The sequence below is a fragment of the Grammomys surdaster genome, unplaced genomic scaffold, assembly GCF_004785775.1.
Source record: "Grammomys surdaster isolate TR1022 unplaced genomic scaffold, NIH_TR_1.0 170, whole genome shotgun sequence".
Lineage (NCBI taxonomy): Eukaryota > Metazoa > Chordata > Mammalia > Rodentia > Muridae > Grammomys > Grammomys surdaster.
In genome coordinates this window covers 4,302,784-4,323,455 of record NW_021604618.1, presented here as the reverse complement: position 1 = coordinate 4,323,455, position 20,672 = coordinate 4,302,784, and positions in this window count along the sequence as shown.

Sequence of the window (20,672 nt, the reverse complement as noted above, 5' to 3'; positions counted from 1 at the left end):
TATTTATTCATAGATGATGTACACATCATCAATTTGATACTTTTTTCGTGAATAAATACAACAAAAATTAGCATTACTAAGGATACTAAATAGAAGTGGTTATGATGATAAACAATAATATTCTGTCAAACAGTTAAAAATAAGCTCAAGTTATATCATTCAATATAAATTTATATGAGCCCTTGCTTTGTAAGCACAAAGTCTTGAGAACCATATATGAAAGTGCAACAAAATAATAAAACAATAGTGAATACAAGTTTTTGAAAAACTTGAAATCACTGCTTGGCAAATAGAAAAATGAGAAAAATATGTAATAGAGTTAGTGATGGGAGTCTGTGTTGTCTACCTGCTGGGAAAGGCAGGAAGACAGACTTCAACGGGTTGCATAAATGTGTGAAGTTGCCCATGTATGTCCTGTGCTTCTGCACAAAGAAGGAGGCAGTCTTCTGATATAAGATGCAGATGGTGTTACTAGTACAAGACTAGTATCCTTGTCTATATTAGGGATCAAAGCCATATGACAGTAAACTAGCAACAGGACCCTAGTCTCCCCAGTGACTTACCTAAAAATGGAGAGTGGAGTGTGTGTGAAATTATGGAATATGCCTGAGTTTCGCTGAATAGTATTACTGGTCATGTCACCACAAGCTCTCAAATTAATTGTGAAATTACACACCTCTGATGAAAGAGAAAGGATTAAAGAAAATGACACTGACAATTAATTGAAGAATTGTTATTTATGGGAACATTATTCAATAGACATCAGATAATGGAGATAGGAGAATGCTCTCAGGAGATCACAAATGCCCATGGATGCTAGAGAAGAAGCAGCTGTATCCAGCATTTACAGAGCCATTTCTTTTTCTTTTCTTTTTTATTTTAAAGGCATTTATTTAATTCTTAAAGAACAGTGTCCACACGAGTTTCTAGATTAAATATTACCAAGGCACACTTATTTTTTTTTTGCTGTATATTCTATTTATTTACATTTCAAGTGTTATCCCCTTTCCCAGTTTCCCCTCTGCAAACTCCCTATCCCATATCCCTTGACCCTGCTTCCATGAGGGTGCTCCTCTACCCACCCACCCACCCCTGCCTCACTGCCCTAACATTCCTCTACACTGGGACATCAAGCCTTCACAGGAACAAAGGAGTCCCAACCCATTGATGCCAGATAAGGCCCCTTCAGCTCCTTCAGTTCCTTTCCTAACTCTTCCATTGGGGTCCCTGTGCTCAGTCTGATGGTTGGCTGTGAGCATCCTGGGAATCTATCCCACATGCAGTCACCAAATCCAGATTTTATAGCTGCTGCCAAGACAGTTGTCTCCTGAGAGTCTCTGCCAGATTCTGACCAATACAGATGAGGATGCTTGCAGCAAAGCTATTTCTAAGAAAATGAAATATTTAGTTTTCCTTGTATTCTCAGACATGTGAATAAAAAGATGTGGTTATTTAATGGTACAAATAAAAGCTTAGGAACCAATCACAAGCAAATAATATCCAGAAGATCAGTGGGGTGATGAGAGGTTATTAGATCTCTGGCTATTTTGTGAGAATCATTTTCTCTTCCTCTATGTTATCTGCCCGTTATAAATACAAGTGTGTGTGTGTGTGTGTGTGTGTGTGTGTGTGTGTATGTGTGTGTGTGTATACCTACATATACATATCTACATATACATAGACATAGACATATACACATATACATATACACATATACGTGTATACATAATCTTATATATTATCTTCCAACTGCTGGATTACTCTTAAAAAACAAAGTTTGTATGTAATTTATAACAAGCAAAACTGTTTCAAGTTTTCAGGGGCTAGAGATTCCTTAATAAAGCAGACAGTAACCAGCCTCCTCAGGGTTGAGTGTTGTGTCCTCAGATTGTGAAAGTTGCGAAGAGTTGTAAAATTCCACATTCAGAGACTTTACTTTTATACATAAAAGAAGAATTTTGGGGTCTTTTCAACACTTAAAAATCTACTTCCCTTAATAGCATTACCATGGAAACACTTGAATTTAGGAGCAGAGACTAAGGCAGTGTGCGTGTGTGTGTGTTTGTGTGTGTGTGTGTGTTTAAACTAATATATACATGCTTCTATAAATGCATCACATGATTTGAAAAATATAAGTAGTGTTCCCTGGCTAAAATAAGGAAAGCATTTAGTCTTTACTAATATTATATTTCTGCCTACAGCTTTGGTTCAAGCTTGGGATCGTGGTGGTTTCTAACAAGAACACTACTACAGGGGGTTGGTATCCTGGCTGAACTTACATGATCAAGACAATTGTGATAAAATCCCCAAAATAAAACCAGTGATCAGAACTGACACACAGTTCATGTTGAATATTTGGTTTTTTAATTAAGTACCCACTGAATACTGTTAATAGCTATGAACATAGTGCTCTAGTGGTTTTTTTTTAGCTTATTTCACCTAGAATCACATTTATTTTCCTTGCTTAGAGTCTACAATCTAAATAACTACATGGGCAGTATAATTCATAGGAACAGTAATTGTTATTTGCAGACCTAACCCTATATGATAATGAGAAGTGTCATATTGTGTCTTCTTTTTGCACACTTCTTGTCAAAGCATGGCTTTCCTTTTGCTGTGTTTAACCAGCTGTGGAAATGCAGATAATTGTTTTAACAGGTTTGGCCTTGCCTCATCATTCTGTCACTATTTTGGTTCCAGTCATCTGACCTAGTGTCAACTGTCAGGTTGGAGTTGCATAGTGGCTCCCTATCAAGAAACGTCTTTAAAAAACAAGCTGAGATGAGATATGAGATGTTATCATATGCTCTAATTATGGAGTTTACAATCATGACAAAAAACCAGTATGGTTTGTCTGAAGCAAATATACATCATAATCTGCAAACATTAGTTGTTAGCTGAGAATCCATGCAAAAAAAGTAACTATTGAAGTCTCAACAACAATGACAAAAACAGAATTAAACATTATAATCATTTTATCTACAATGATGATCCAATCAACAAAGCCTAGAAAATGCAATATTCCCTGCAGTAAACATTATTTTATTTATTTACATTTCAAATGTCGTCCCCCTTCTCAGTCTCTTCTGTGGGAATCCTCCATCCCACTCCTCTTCCATTTGATCTAAGAGGGTATTCTCACCCAATCCTCCATTTCCACTTCACTCCTCTAGCATCCCCCTTTGCTGGAGTAACAAGCGTTTATAATACAAAATCTTTCTAAACACACACACACACGCACACACACACACACTGGTCCACCCTCTGACTGTCCCACACCCCAGACCTCCTCCCCTCACCCCATCTCCATAAATATGTCCCCATCTTCCCCACACTCTTATGCACATACCTTTTGACATTACTAGCAGGCTCAAAATTACAGCAAACTTTCTATCCCTCTGTTCTTACAGTTATCCCAACTACTCTTCTGCAATATTGTCTGAGGTTTAGGTGTGGGAGTGCCATGTTGATAAACTCACTGATCCTGGAATCAAGACTGATGTATACTTGCTTGTAATTAAAAGGTTTTAAGAGCAAAAGGAGGCAGGGGAAGGGATAGGGTGGTTCTAGGGAGAGAAAATGGAGTAAGAGGATGACATCTGAAATGTATATAAATAAGATATCCAATAAAAAAAAGAAAGAAAAAATAGTGATGTACAATGAATTTTGTCTATATAGTATAATGCTAATTTCACTCAGAAAATTCATAGTATGCATATGCAGAAATAATCATTAATCAAATATATGAGAATTTGTGTCCATAAAGTTGGTTGATGAAACTAATTACATTAGCCTTCATAGACTGTCATTTATATAATGAGCAAATTATATATAATTAATGGGCAAATACTTTCCTATACAATGTATGAGTATAAACCAAAAGAAGAAATTAATAATCAATAATGTGGGGAAAATAAAGGCATAAATTTCTGAAACGGAGCTTTCAAAATGAGGGTCTTATGTGAAATTTTGTTCGTGCCTCTAACATGTACAAAATTTAAAAATTAATTTTGAAATCTTCTAACAGAAGTTAGAAGGAACATGAATTCCAAGACACACAAAATAGTTAGAAATTGCTAAAGATAATACTGTTCTTTAAATGAAATAACAAAAGTTCAGCCATTGATTTAAAAAAAATTGTTTTTTTACTCTTAAGGAGAAAAATTCCATCCATCAACCTAAGAAAAAATCAGAGGGTATGTAAAATGAAGTGAATTTAATGGGACTGAGATGTTAGATTTTCCAAAAGTTAGAAAAAGTGGAAGAATAATTAAAGTTCTAATACTTAAATAAAAAAATTAAATAATTGAGCCTGGAAAGAACAGTAATTAAAATAAAAATTTGAACAGATAACCATAATATTTAAATAAAGAAAAAAGTTTGTAAACTCAGAAAACAAAATGTCTTAAGAGATCCAAATGGAAATTGTAATAATGATTTTTGAATATGCAGGGTACTGATAAGCCATCAAATATGTCTTAATATGAAGAGAACCTATGCTACAAGATAGTTAATAGTTGAGATTTATAAGATTTTAAATCTATAGAAAATTAAAATAGAAGAATAGAAAATTCTACTAGAATAAATGTGAAGAAAGCACTAGAAAACTATAGCTAAAATTTTATTTTTGTAATTTTCTTTTTAATTATTTTATTTATTTACATTCCAAATGCGGCCTTCCTTCCTCTATGAAGGTGCTCCTCCACCCACCCACACATTCCCACCTCATCTCTCTAGCATCCCCTTTCTCTGGGACAAAAAGCCTCCACAGGACCAAGCACATTCCCTCCCACTAAGTCCAGACAAGTCATTCTTCTGCTACATATGTAGCAGGAACTATGGACCAGCCCATGTGTTTAACTCAGCAAGTTAGAAATGATCAACTCCTAATATGAGTAATACCATTCTCATTTATGGAGCCATTAGTGGACCTGATATGGATCCAAATATCTAGTCAGCAGATGCACATCATTATTAACTAGTGTGAAATAGACAAATGTGCTACTGACTAGAATGAAAAAATGGCATTAAAAGAAAATTATTTTCAAGGTTTGGAATAAACACAGAGTTAGCACACAGTAGAGGACACAAGGAGTCTGATACAGTTTGATAGAAATAGAGTGGCCAGGTTTCTCTAGTTATGCAATAATTTGCTAAAATCACTTGGAGATTTGTAGACATACTATAGGACTTAAAATCACAATAATACAGAAAATTAGCATAGTATCTTTTAAACTAAAATAAGCACATTTGTAAAGCATTGCATGCATTTTTAATCCTCATATTTAAGGCCAGCTACTTGAAATAGAAGCCCTATCTGATGCTAATAACTGTAGTCACAACATTGAAACTAAATATGTTATGAGCCCTTGTGGAAGCCAATTGCTATTATTTTTTTTAAGGTACAGAACAATAAAATGACTTTTAATGACTTGTTATATTCTATATCTAAAGGTTATTATACCATTAAACTTTCATTGAGAAGTTTCTTCTTTCTGTAGCTGGTAATTAACATAGATACCCACAATTGAGTAATTTGCATACTTTGAAATATTATAGAGCACTAAGTAGTAAATAAAATACCTTTGCTACAGCCCGTGTCTACCAAACAGGAATCAATGTGTGTGTGTGTGTGTGTGTGTGTGTGTGTGCGTGTGTGTAAGTATGTATTTTTCTTAGCCAATTAATTGATTTGAGAGGGGTTTTGAAAACAAAAATAATATAACAAAATGTATTTTATGAAATTCTCAAAACCTTAAAATTAAAAATATAATTGATTAATTAAAATGTAATATTTTCTATAATATAAAATATAACTCAGTGCATACAAATTCCAACAAATAGGATCTATATTTACCCCCAAATAATTTCAAACATTATCTCTGAACCAAAAATCTCTGGAGTTATTCTTAAGACATGCATCCATCTATGTTAATTAAGATGATAGGGTAAGGAGTGCTCTCAGGACGTTTCATGTTTTTTTTTCAACAATGAATCCATCATGTGTTTAAGGATGCCTCATATTTCAAAGTTCTTATTTTATCCCAATTAGTAAAGTTTTTTTTTCTCTATTTTGAAATTCACATCAAACCCTGATGATTTTTTAACACTTGATCATGTTTAATACTATTTACTTGTAAATTTCATTCTTTTAAGGGAATAAAATGTTGAGAAAGGAACACCTATATTTAGATTGTCTGTTTCTGTCATGTTCTCATTCAGAGCCTTATTTACATAAGAATTATAATTAGATTTTATTTTAGAAAATTTATACTGGTTGAATTGTTATGCACATACATTGCAAGTATTTAGGTTATTTATAAATAACTATAACTAAACAGTTTTTTTCTTTTCATATTACTTTCTACATATCTGACAAATAGACCTCAAAATAAAGCAATTTTAAAGTTTCTCAATGTGAAAAAAATTTTAAATATAACATAATTTAATAATGAATAATATAGAATGAGAAATAACAGCTATAGATGCATTGAGGTTAACCAAGTATCTATACAATATATACTTATTATATATACAATATAATATGTACATATACATACATATATACAATATACAAATGAATATATCAAAAAAGAACTTCTATGGTTAAGATCAAAATCTCAGGTGACAGCATATATTGGCAAGGATGTCGAGAAAGAGGACTATTCCTCCATTGTTGGTGGGATTGAAAATTGGTATAACCACTCTGGAAATCAATCAGGTGGTTCCTCAGAATATTGGAAATAGATCTACCTGAAGATCCAGCTATACCATTCTTGGGCATATACCCAAAAGATGCCTCACCATAAGACAGGTACAAATGTTCCACTATGTTAATTGCAGCCTCATCTATGAGAGCCAGAAGCTGGAAACAACTCAGATGTATCACAACAGAAGAAATAGATACGCAAATGTGGTTCATTTCACAATAGAATACTATTCAGCTATTAAAAGCAAGACATCATGAGTATTGCAGGCAAATGGTTAGAACTGTCATACTGAGAGAGGTAACTCAGACAGAAAAGAATATGCATGGTGTATTCACTAATAATTGATATTAGCTAAAAATAAAGAATATCCAGAATATCATCCACAGAACTCAAGAAGTTTAAAAAGCTGAAGGCTCCAAGTGAGGATGCTTTGATCCCACTTGAAAGTGAGAAGAAAGCAATCACTGGAGGCAGAGACACAAGGGACCTGAGTGGGATAGGGGAGTCAAGGGGAAAAGGGGAACTTTATCAGGTATTGGGGAGGGGAAGAGCATAGAAGCCCTGAGTGCTAGCAGAATGAATGGAGTTATGCAACCTGGAGAGGGGTGGGGTCGGAGGTAAGTGAATCCTCCAGAATGTTCCTGATACCTTGGAGATAAGAGACTCCCAGGACTCAAAGGGAGGGACCTTAAATGAAATGCCCTACACTGAGGAGAGGGAATTTGTAGAGTCCATATCTAGTAGAAAGACAAGACATCAATAGAGGGATGGGGTTCCCATCCCACAGGCAAAAACTCTGATCCAGAATTCTTCCTGTCTGAAAGAACTGCAGGGATATACATGGAGAAGAGACTAAGGGAAAGGAGGTCCACTGACTGGTCCAACTTGGGATCCATCTCAAAAGGAGGCTCTAAGGCCTGACACTATTACTGATGCTGTGATGTGCTTACAAACAGGTGTCTAGCATGACTGTCCTCTGAGAGGCCCAACAAACAGCTGACTGAGACAGAGGCAGATACTTCCAACCAATGGACTAAAGTCAGGGACCACCTTTGTTGAATTAGAGAAAGGCTAGAAGAATCTGAGGAGGAGGGCTACCCCATAGGAAGATCAGCAGTTTCAACAAACCTGGACCTTTAAGATCTTTCAGACGCTGAGCCACCAACCAGGCAGAACACACAACTTTTCTGAGGCCCCTGACACATATACAGCAGTGGACTCCCTAGTCTGGTCGCAGTTAGAGAGTGCCTAACCTTAGATAGACTTGAAGCCCCAGGGAGTGGGGAGGCCTGGCAGAGATGAGGGGTGGAGGGTGGAAACATCCTCTTAGAGATATAGGCAGGAGGGTAGAACAGGAAGGGTATAATGACTGGACTGTAAACAATTAAATGTAATAAAAAAGAAAAAAATAAAGAAGAGCATTGATCAAGTGTCCTTGACTATTAGGGGAAAATATATCACTTTACTATGGTACAGTTAATTGGAAACAAAATGGTTGAGTTGATTTTAGAAATACATGCACTCCACCAATTACATGTGTATACACACATACAGCAGAGAGAGAGAGAGAGAGAGAGAGAGAGAGAGAGAGAGAGAGAGAGAACTTAAAGAGTAGCAGCCAAAGTTACTTTCATTTAGGCATATGCAGAGCAAAAGTTTAGGAGGTCGATTGGCATCAGATGCTAAGGTCAAAAATTCAGAGAGCTTCCTCGATACTGAGTCAGACACTGAAGGATATTTTCCTTTTGAAGAAACAGTTGTTGAGTTTTGAGAAAAATAACATAAAACACAGCTGCCAGGGTTTTTGTTAACCTTTTTGTAATTGAGATTGTTTGTTACACTTTCCTAAATTATATTGGTGGCAATAAAAGCTGATTCAAAGTAAAGTCATTATCCTTTTTAAATGAGAGTTATATAACTCTTGCATTAAGTTATTTGCACGACAGAACAATTTCTAGAAAAGTTTCATTTTTAACTAAATAAAGCTGCATTTAGCAGCAAAACCACAATATGTAAACATCTCCCTAGAAGAGCATAGGCTTGAATAGCATATAGAATTTCTTATTTTCTGTCATTATTCTTAATCATTGAGGAGCTTTGCAAATATAAGTCATTTGGATTGTAGGTCTGTGGTAGAGTGTTTACCTCATATATACAAGGGCCTAGGTTTTGTATCCTATGCAACAAAGGTTTACAACAACTGCAGCCACAAAATAAGGAATAGGGATACAGGTCAATGTTAGAGGACTTACCTAGCATATAGGAGAGTCTGAAACAACCCTTATTCTGGAAAAGAAAAAAAGAAAGAAAGAAAGAAAATAAAGAATGAATGAATAAAATGAAGGAAAAGAAAGGAAGTAAAGAGAGAAAGATAGAGGTAGTAAGAGAGTGATAGAGTGGTAGACAAGGGAGAAAGAGAGTGAGGAATGTTTGTAAGAGTGAATATAATACATTCACTACAAATGGATACTACTAAAATTTGAGGTCAAACAATTCTAGTGTTTACTACTATGCCACAGCTAACTGCCTTTCTAATCACAAGTTTGGTATCTGGATCAGTTTGCCCTAAATAATATATAAACCTTTAAATAATAGATAGACAGCTAGACAAATAAATGAATCATAAATATACCCATTGACCTCTATTTTTATATTGAAATGTATAAACTCTTAATAAGATGATTGGTCTCCAAAAGGATTCTCCCTAAACTTCTCTTCCTTATAGTAATGGATGTAGAGCAACACTGAAGAACTGCTTTCCATCTCATAGGAATTTTTCTCACATGTAAAGGACTGATTTCATCCAAAATAGCAAACATGCTCACATATTAAGCTATTTCTTCTGAAAATCTTTAATCAAATTTGAAATTCAGGTAAGGATAGTAAAGAAATTTTAAATTGAAATTACATTTAAGTGGGAAATATTTTTCATTTTGAAAGAATATTATTAAAATTTTGCTTTGATTTCATGTTTTTAATGCTAGAGATATGTATTTGTATTCAAGAAGGGCTTAATTCTGAAAACACTCCAGTAGAACCTAGAGTAACAGAAGAGTTTGCAAGCAAGCAAGATGGAAAAAAATGCAAGGATGTAGCAAACTGCAAAGATTTCTGGTACGTTTATAGGTAAGATTTCTATGTTTAGTTTCTTTATGTATGGACACTATTTCTATAAGATTGCCTGGAATATGTTACTTACAACAACTTAAACAGTCTTAACATTGGTTTTACCTACTTAAAATAAATGCTCAAATTTGAGAATACAAGTAGAATTCTCTATATTTTTTTACCTTTGCTATGTTAATATATTATTAAAGAAATAATTGCACACAGTTTGCACATACCTTTCAGATAAAATTGTCATCAATTCTATCACTTCCTGTAGCTACCCCATTTACTTTTCACATATTATGTATTCTGTTAACCATCCTATTTAACTTGTTTTAAGTACCCTTCATAGTCAACTTATAGATCTATTTCTAGCACCCTTGCTTCTACCCAAACTTATTCCCACTTAATGATACATTGACTGTTTTGAGGCTACCAACTGAGAATAAGAGAAAATATGCAGTATTCAACATTCTCAGTAGAGTTTTTTCAGTTCAACTCATTTTGGAGTAATACTAGTTTTTTTTTGTCATTCAATAGCTGTATGATAAGGTCTTATACACAGGAGAGTCCTAATAACTGAAACTTTAAATATAGTCAAAAATTTGTGACTATGGAGATTATAGGCTTTGTGGAAGAATTTACCGCTATTTCAATAAAAGATTATCCTGACAAACCACCTTTTAAATATTTATGTATAGATTAGCGTGCCTATCAAATTAAGTCAGAGAAGCTTCATGCACACTGGATAGTAATTAATAAAGATAGTTGTAACTGGTCAAAATGTCACATATGAGTAACAAGTAATAAACTGTGGATGACCAATAAATATCATCACTCCAAAATGCACAGTACATTGGACTTCATGGAAGACTTAGGAGAAAGCATGTAAGACCTGACAGATAGGAAGGAGAGCCATGAACTGAAGATTTCTGGATATAAAAAAGTTCCTGCACATATCTTTTTACAACTGTGGTTACCAACCCAAGACAAACAAAGTCAAAGTTCCACCATGCAACGAGAAGAGGTATCAAAGACTACTCTTAGGAGACACACAAGCTTAACTTAATTGCTGCCTAGGAAGGAATACTGTGAAAATAGTTACTGTGGTCTCCATAATGTCCAAATAAATAATCTCAAGATCCAAAAAAAAAAGAAGCAGATGATAAAAGTCAATAATTGGTGTGACTCTAACCAAGCATGTGAAATAACTATATGACAAGAACTTCACGTCTCTGTAGAAAGAAACCAAAGAAGATCTGAGAAAATGGAAAGATCTCCCATGGTTGGCAGGATTAATATAGTAAAAATTGACCATCCTGCCAAAAGCAATCTCCAGATTCAATGCAATCTGCATCAAAATTCCAACTCAATTCTTCGTAGAGTTAGAAAGAGCTATTTGCAAATACATTTGAAATAACCAAAAATCCAGGATAGCAAAAACTCTTCTCAACAATCAAAGAATATCTGGGGCAATCACCATCCCTGACTTCTAGCTGTACTACAGAGCAATAGTGATAAAAACTTCATGGTATTGGTACAGAGACAGTCAGATAGATCAATAGAATAGAATTAAAGACCCAGAAATGAACCCGCACACCTATGATCACTTGATGTTTAACAAAGGATATAAAACTATCCAGTGGAAAAAGGACAGCATTGTCAGCAAATGGTACTAGTTCAACTGGAGCTCAACATGTACAAGAATACAAATCGATCCATTCTTATCTCCTTGTACAAAGCTCAAGTCCAAGTGGATCAAGAACCTCCACACAAAACACATGGGTACAGAGGAAAATTTCCTGAACAGAACACCAATGACTTATGCTCTAAGAGATCAACAATTGACAAGTGGGACCTCATAAAATTGCAAAGCTTCTGGAAGACAAAGGACACTGTCAGTAGGACAAAACAATCTTATATCTGATAGAGGGATAAATTCAATATATACAAAGAACTCAAGAAGTCAGACTCCAAAGAATCAAGTAATTCTATTAAAACTGGAGAACACAGGTAAACAAAGAGTTCTCAACTGAGGAATACTGAATAGCTAAGAAGCACCTAACGAAATGTCCAACATCTTTAGTCACCATGGAAATGCAAATCAAATTGAACATGAGATTCCACCTCACACTAATCAAAAATGGCTAAGATGAAAATCTCAGGTGACAGCAGATGCTGGCGAGGATGTTGAGAAAGAGGAACACTCATCCATTGTTGGTAGGATTGTAAGCTGGTACAACCACTCTGGAAATCAGTCTGGAGGTTTCTCAGAAAACTAAACATGGTATTACCTGAGTATCAATCTATATTACTCCTGGGCTTATACCTTATAAATAGTAAGTAAATGCTACATAATAAGAAATAAAATGAACTTTCAAAATAATGTCCAAAGAGATAAAAGCTTGGGATAAATTTCTGTTCAAGTATAAGCATTCAGATCTAAGAATGTAGCAACCAGTGAGGACTATGAAAAAGTAAGGCACATTAGTAACAGTTTTTGCTAAATGATTAACAAAATTAGCTGTCTTAACTTCTTGTGTCACAGCAATAGCAGAAGCAGTAGGGCTAGCAATTAATGTAATTAAAGCTGTTACACCAACAATAATCAAGCCCTCTACCCTCTTGCTTCTGCTTAAAGCCTGACTCATTTCTTCCAGTACTTGCAAGCTATTTTTAGAATACCAAGGTTCTGTGATACTCAAGGCACTCAAACACAAGCTGGTTGATAGACCCCAATAACTGACAAGGCAGATTTCAAAACACAAACACAATTAGAAGGTATATAATCAATGCAACTTACATTAAATACGATAGAAGAAACAAAAGTATTTTTAAGTTGGCAATTAAAAGAGCCTTAACACATGTGCTACCTCTTGTTGGAAATCCAGATTCTGCCCGAACTTTATTTCTTGCTAACATATATCATAGAGAACTGCAGATAATTTCCATATATGTCTCTGAAAATGTCCAGAACCAGACTTCCAAATGAAGACTGTTATTTCCAATATTGGATTGATTTCTAGACCAGTCCATGATTGAGTCTGAATAACTGGTCACATTTAATAACAATACAAGAGGCATTATAACTCCTCTTTTTGATTCTCTGTTCCACAAGGTCTAAGGACTTGAGGCAAGGGAGCTTATCCCATCAGGTGTAAAGGTAATCAATGGTGGGTTGGGAACTTATGTCCAATACAGCCTCCCAGTCACCATTGTCAGGGTACTCAGCAAGCTCACAGGTCAGAATCATTCTTTGTCCTGGCATCAGCATGTCTTACCCATCCCTCTGGCAGCCACCATGCTCCTTCAGCATCCTGCAAAAAAACACCACAAACATGCCCTCTTCCCCATATTTAATACCTGATCGGGAAAATGCTTTATGCCAGTAAGTGGATTCTTCCCTTTCACCTATGCATAAGTATGCCTAGTTGTAAAGCACCATAGACACTCAGCAGAAAGTTCCTTGGTATCCAATTTTTTAAACAAAATTAAACTAAATAATAAAAAGAATATGATGTAAATAAATTTGTGGTATACAGGGGTATATATCCCCCTGTTTTATTTTATGAAGATATTATTTTAACATTCCATAGGCCCATTCCACATTCTCTTGTCCTTGACAATGATAAGGAATCCCAGTAATATGGGTAATGTTAAATTGCTGCTAAATGTCTCAAATGTTCGACTGGCATAGCTAGTTTCATACCTGTTTTTTGTTTGTTTGTTTGTTTGTTTGTTTGTTTGTTCTTATTTTTATTATTGGGTACTTTATCTACATTTCAGATGTTACCCTTTTTCCCATTTTCCATCCCCAGAAACCCCTTAACTCATCCTCCCTCCTATTTCTATGAGGGTGTGCCCTCACCCATCCACCTATTCCCACCTCCCCTTCCTCAAATTCCCCCTCACTGGGCATCCAGTCTAAAAGGGACCAAGGCCCTCCTCTTCTACTTATGCCTGACAAGTCCATCATCCTCTACAAATACGGCTAGAGACATGGGTCCCTCTATGTTTGTTCTCAGGCTAGCCGTTTATATCCAGGGAACTCTGGTTGGTTGGTATTGTTGCTCTCCCCATAGGGCCTCAAGTCCCTTTAACTCTTTCAGTCTTCTCTCTAACTCCTCCACTGGGAACCCTATGATAAATTTGATGGTTACCTGTGAGCATCTGCCTCTGTATATGTCAGGCTCTGGCAGTGCCTCTCAGGAGTCAGGTATATCAGGCTCCGGTCAGCATGCACTTCCAGACATCCACAACAGTGTCTGCATATGGTGATTGTATCTTGGAGGGATCTCCAGATGAGGTAGTCTCTCAGTGGTCTCTCCTCCAGTTTCTGCCCCACACACTGTCTCATATTTGCTCCTGTGAGTATTTTGTTACTCCTTCTAATAAGGACCAAAGCACCAACACTTTGGTTGTTCCCCCACCCCTACCCCCTTGGGCTTCATGTGGTCTGTGTGTTATGTCTTAGGTATTGAGATTTTGGGCTAATATCCACTTATCAATGAGTGCATACCATGTGTGTTCTTTTGTGATTGGGTTAACTCACTCAGGAAGATATTTTCTAATTCTGTCCCTTTGCCTAAGAATTTCATGAGTTCATTGTTTTTAATAGGTGAGTAGTAATCTGTTGTGTAAACGTATCACATTTTCTGTATCCATCCCTCTGTTGAAGGACATCTAGGTTCTTTTCAGCTTCTGGCTATTATAAATAAAGCTGCTATAATCTTAGTGGAACATATGTCCTTGTTATATGTTGGAGCATATGCCCACAAACGCTGTTGCTGGATCCATAGGTAATAAGTCCAGTTTACTGAGGAACCATCAGACTGATTTCCAGAGTGGTTGTACAAGCTTACAATCTCACCAACAATGGAGGAGTGTTTCCCTTTCTCCACATCCTTGCCAGCATCTGCTGTCATCTGAGTTTTTAATCTTAGCCATTCTGACTTGTGTGAGGTGGAATCTCAGGATTGTTTTGATTTGCATTTCTCTTATGACTAAGGATGTTAAACATTTCTTTAGATGCCTCATGGCATTTTGATATTCCTCACTTGAAAATTCTTTTTTGAGCTCAGTACCCCTATTAATTGTATAATTAATAGGGTTATTTGATTGTCTGGAGTCTAATTTCTCGAATTCCTTGTAAATTTTGGACATTAGCCCTCTATCAGATACAGGATTGGTAAAGATCTTTTCTCAATCTGTTTGTGGCCCTTTTGTCCTATTGACAGTGTTCCTTGTCTTACAGAAGCTTTGCAATTTTATAAGTTACCATTTATCAATTCTTGATCATAGAGCATAAGCCATTAGTATCCTGTTCAGGAACATTTCCCCTATGCCCACATGTTCGACGCTCTTTCCAACTTTCTCTTCTCTTAGTTTCAGTGTATTTGGTTTTATTTGGAGGTCCTTGATCCACTTGGACTTGAGTTTTGAACAAGGAGATAAGAATGGATTTAAGTATAAAGAGTTACATTTCCAGAACCTATTAAAGGACAGAAGAGAAAGAAACAATCAAGATTCCATCAGTTAAGAAAGCACAAAAACTTATAAAGTAAAAATACAGTGCTTACTAAAGCACAGGTAGTTAAGAAAAAAGGAACCAGGGCTTAATAAAGCACAGAGGGTAAGATTATAAGGCCACAGATCATTCAGTGTTTAACCTTCGTCCAAATCTGTGTTCCACCCCATCTTTCTCTAATGGGCTGGCAGGCCCTAGCCATGTATATCTGTATCTGTATCTGTATCTGTATCTGCATCTGCATCTGCATCTGCATCTGCATCTGTATCTGTATCATCTATCTGTATCATCTATCTGTATAATGTATATGATGTGTATATATATATATATATAAAACTGGAAAAAATATGTAATTTAGAGAGCAGTATATAATATTGTTTCTGGGAAGAAAAGAACAAATTTTTGTTCACATCATGTGGAAGATTGACAGACCAAAATAAGAATATCACCATAGACTCACTTGTTGAACAAGTGAAGTTTTATTGGAGTTATTTATTACTTTTAAGTGCCTAAATATCTGTACGAAAACTGAATCTATCACCAAAGCATTAACATACAGCATGGCTAATAACTCACAAAATTTGGAAAAAAAAATAACAGACTGATCAATCTGTAGGCAGATCAAAAGAAAGCAGAGTGCCCCTCCCAGGTAATTTACTTATGAAGGAAAAACATATCCATAGGGTGTTTAGCTCAGGCTCCGAACAGTTTTTGGAAGACTGGGAAAGAGAATTATAAGAATCAGATGTCTAGATAGATATTGTCTTCTAGATAAGATAAAAACATTACACACATGAAATCTCAACAATGTGGTCATTTGAACAAGACCTACACAATGACTATACCAGTTGACATGTCAGTTTCATGGATATACTTCAAAAAAAAAAAACTCCTAGATGTAGATTTACAAGCAATAAATGGCTTCTGAAGGAAGGAGACAAAGTTTTGTCAAGAGTCAGGCTGCCTGACAGGTTTTTTAACTCAAACTGGTCAGAACTAGTTATACACAAGAATGGGAGAGAAAATGTGCTCAGCAGGGTTACACAAAAACACACACTTTTCTCGCATTTGTGTGAATAAACAACTATGTATTATATTCTTACAATATATATAATTTCACAAACACATTCACATATATGGGTATTATTGCATATTTATAATTTATATTTGTATTTGTATTTTTATGTATATAGTTGTAACATGGATAGTCTTAGGAGTAGAGATTATGAATTCAAGAAGAGTGTCAGGGAATATGGGAAGAGTTGGTAAACAGAAATGGGCAGAAATAATCCAAATAAATTGTATTCATTTATAAAGTTTAAAAAACATAAATGCATGTTTCAATTTTCAAATACTTATATTTCATACCCAAACATCTCAGAAAATTAGAGACCACAAATTACATTTAGTATTACATTTTAGTTTATCACAATGAACTCAACAAAATTAAGCAAGAAAACAAGGAGATGTTTCTACTGAATAAGAATTGAATTTTTATATTCCTTTTTTTGAGCAAAATATATTTATTTTTAAAATATCACAACATGTTAAAGCCTTGAGGGAAAGTTCGAATGAACCACAGAGAATAATTATATTTCACAGCAACACTTACACAGTGAGCAGGTGGTGCAGGATTTTTGTTTCCTGCTACAATGAAGTGGCAGAAATGTAGTTATTTACCTGAAAGGAAGAATACAAAACTCATTGAAATAGCTATTGTGAGGAAACCATCAACATTAAAACAGAAATATGATTCTGGTTAGGCATACATAAAAGGGTTCTCTACTCACATGATGAGGTAATGCTCCACCAAGCACAGTAGATATCATATACTGTAGATATCATTACTGCTTGAAGACTGCACATGCAGCCCTGAAAATGTAAAAGAGATCATATGAACCATAATACATCATACCCCCAAGAATATTTTGTTTTATAAAGTATAAGAAAGATTTAACCAATGTTGACAACTGTGAAAGTTATAGCCAGCACTCTTAAAAACAATTTGTACTGGAAAGAGGGAAAATAACATATTTGTTTAATCAAGGTATGGGCTAGGGACATGGCTTGGTGACAAGAGTGTTTTCATATATGAATCCCCATGTTTAGTCCACAGGTCATACGGTCCCAGAGGAAATTGCGTGCTTTTGAGAAAACTCAAAGAAAACAAGACAAGAAACATGGAACTTGCAGTTCATTGATCTTGGATTCTTCTTTTGTACCCCTCTCAGGTACAGCAAATTAAAGTGAGTTTATTTTAGATTAGATTTACAACTGGCTATTGTTATTTGTGTATATGCTCCTATGGAAAAGTATTCTGTTGCTGCATGTGGCTTGCCTACCACATGCAGCTTGCCTACCATGTGCCCCTTGGCTGCCATGTGAGATTTACTCTTTTCATTGTATGCTTTATACGTGTGACTCCTAATAACCCTAAGAGTAAAAGTTTTCTAATGCTCTAAATAAAGTAGGCTATTGCATGAGACTTTAGTCTATTCTGTCACATTTATTGACTCCATTCTCCCAGATTCCAATACCTTTAGAGTTGTCAAAAAGTGGCTGCTGAAACAAGAACCTGTAGTTGCCTATAATAGAAGAGAGTAGAAACTCTATCAAAAGAAGATGAGTGAGAGCAATTGACAAGACACAAGTTTGCCTTATGTCAAGTTTGTGCATCAGTTTTTAATTGAAGTAAGAGTATGAGTATTAAAATCACAAGTATGAAATTATTTGCAAGTTGCTTATGATTATAATACTTATTTTCATTAAGAAGAAACTTTAGATGAAGAAACATGGGAGAGAGTCTAGTAGTAGACGCTCAATAATCTTTTACTTTCAATAGTAAAAGACTATTGGAAAAGCATATAAACAAGGGGAAGAAATCTCCATTCAATTTTGGGTCACTCAAGCATTATTAAGATTGCTATAAAATGTCTAAGGAATATAAATGGATATTAACTATGAGAAAGAGGTGGCAAGTTCCTCAAATGGATACTAAATGGATGATCAAATATTGAAATTGTTAAAGAGGCAAAAAAATTATTTTTTTTCCATGCAGGCAAAATAGAAAGTAAACCTGCAGCCAAATGATCTTTCATACTGAAGCCTCCTTTAAATATGTACTTTCCATTGTTTGAAAATGAGTCTGAAGCATGGGGTGAAGAATTTGAGAACAAATATAGTCATAAATTATCTCTACTTTTCCAATAAGTGTTTAATAGAGACTATGAGAATACTGAGTTTACAATCTAGGCAAGCTAGGGAACACCAGAGGAAAGAATATATTTACCAATTTCTTCTGGTCTCATGACCCATACTTGGCATTTACAGTGCAGTTTTAGCAAAATCAATGTATAAACCTATTTAAAACTGTAGAAGAAAAGACAATAGATAGTCCTTGCATATGATCTCCAGGGCAAAAATGAGTACATCTATTTGAATCCAGACTAAAGTACTTGGACTATTTGATCCAAGCATTATTGCGCACTAGGATAAATCTCTGGGATGGACTTATTTACATCCTAAAGACAAGAAAATATTAATAGTTCCCCTTACTCTTCCTGGTCAATTATAAAATCAACAGATGACACAATGTCAATAATTATATGTATTTTGTCCTTGCTGTATTATATTAAACTTAACTAACAATTAGCTTAGAAGGACACTGTACAACTCTATGGATTTTTATATTTTATTTGCAAGACACTATATAAGGTAGGGAATCATTATCCAGTTGGTAAACTATGGGATTTTCTTATACGAACTGAATTGTTGATTATAAAAATTTGATTAACTTTCTCTCATTCAACAGAAAGATACTTATTTTATTGATGGTTCATCTAAGTTTATAGGAGGGATTATCAGCTCAGATATTCATCAATTAGTCCTTTTTCCTCAGCCCAACATGTGATACTGGTTGTTTTGACTCATCTTTATGCTTAATTCATAATCTATTAAACATCATTTCAGATTATGGTTATGTTGTAAGACTATTCCCAGAAATAGACTCATGCTTGTATGGAGTCTAATGTCTCTTGTTTAATTTAAAATTAAATAAGCAAACTGACCTGACTGATTTGGCTTTTTATTCCTTCTCTATAATAAAATTGGGAGGTAGTAGTTGGTACTACTTTCTTTTCTGAATATGGATCCACTAAAATATCACTGTTTTCCCTTCAGCTTCACAGTACCAGGACATCAAGGACAATTGTGGAAGAAAAGGAGACAGTGGAAATAACCAGAAAAATGGCAGATCTTCATTTAAAGAACTAAAGGAAGTATTGACCATGTATCATCAGAAGTCAAGTATGTCCACTTAAGGCCAATTTAATGTCATATGCAACAAAGAAAGAAGTTATTCTTTGAAACACCCAAAACCTTATATCCCCAGAAAATATTTTTCTGGTTATGTTAACTGTTTTGAAATTTGTATCAGTGGCCACTAAGCATATGTATTTGTCTTATGTTTTTGTTCTTCTTGAGTTCACCATGCAGATTGGATTAATCCAGCTCCTGTTATTTTTAATAATGACTCAGTGCTTATGACTGTAATGTAGGACTCTATGTACTCATTCACTGAGCAGCATTAGAATTGCATTTTCTTCTCCCTTGGGAGTGAAATCACTTCCTAATTGCATAGGATACCATAACATTTATGTTCTTATTAAAAGGCAAATATGGACTTATGTTTTACATGATAGCATAAATACTAATCATATGGGACTCTTTCCAAGCTATTCTCTCATTTTTATGATCAATAGTACTGGACATATACTGAATCCTTCTTCTTGATGACAGTGTATTTATTATACACAAGGCTTTCAACTGTCCTTATATTACATCACGTTTATAATTTACCTGCTTAAAGTATACTCATGCATCAAATGGCCACTTGATTCGTCTACGTTAAAGCCACTCTGGATATCCTGCACTTAAAAAATAGCAGAGGAGATATTGAAATATGATCTAAAAATAGAGTTATATGAGAAGAATTCTTAGTATTTGTGAGAAAACTCTAATAAAATAAGAGTGTGACCTCATTTTCTAAAAAATGATGAAAACATTCTTAGGTTAAGATTTCATGACTCTTAGATGTAGTGGAAAGATCTTGTGGGTTTACTTTACATTATTAATTACAACTGGTTATTGTTATTTTTTATATACCTCTATGGAAAATAAAACATGCTTTTGTTGCATGCTGCTTGTGTACCATGGGAAGCTTGCCCTTGTAACTGTACACTGGGCTCATGTTACTATGTTTAACCATCAAAGTGTAAATTGTCTGATGTTCTGAATAAAGTTGACTATTACATGAGACTTTAGTCTGC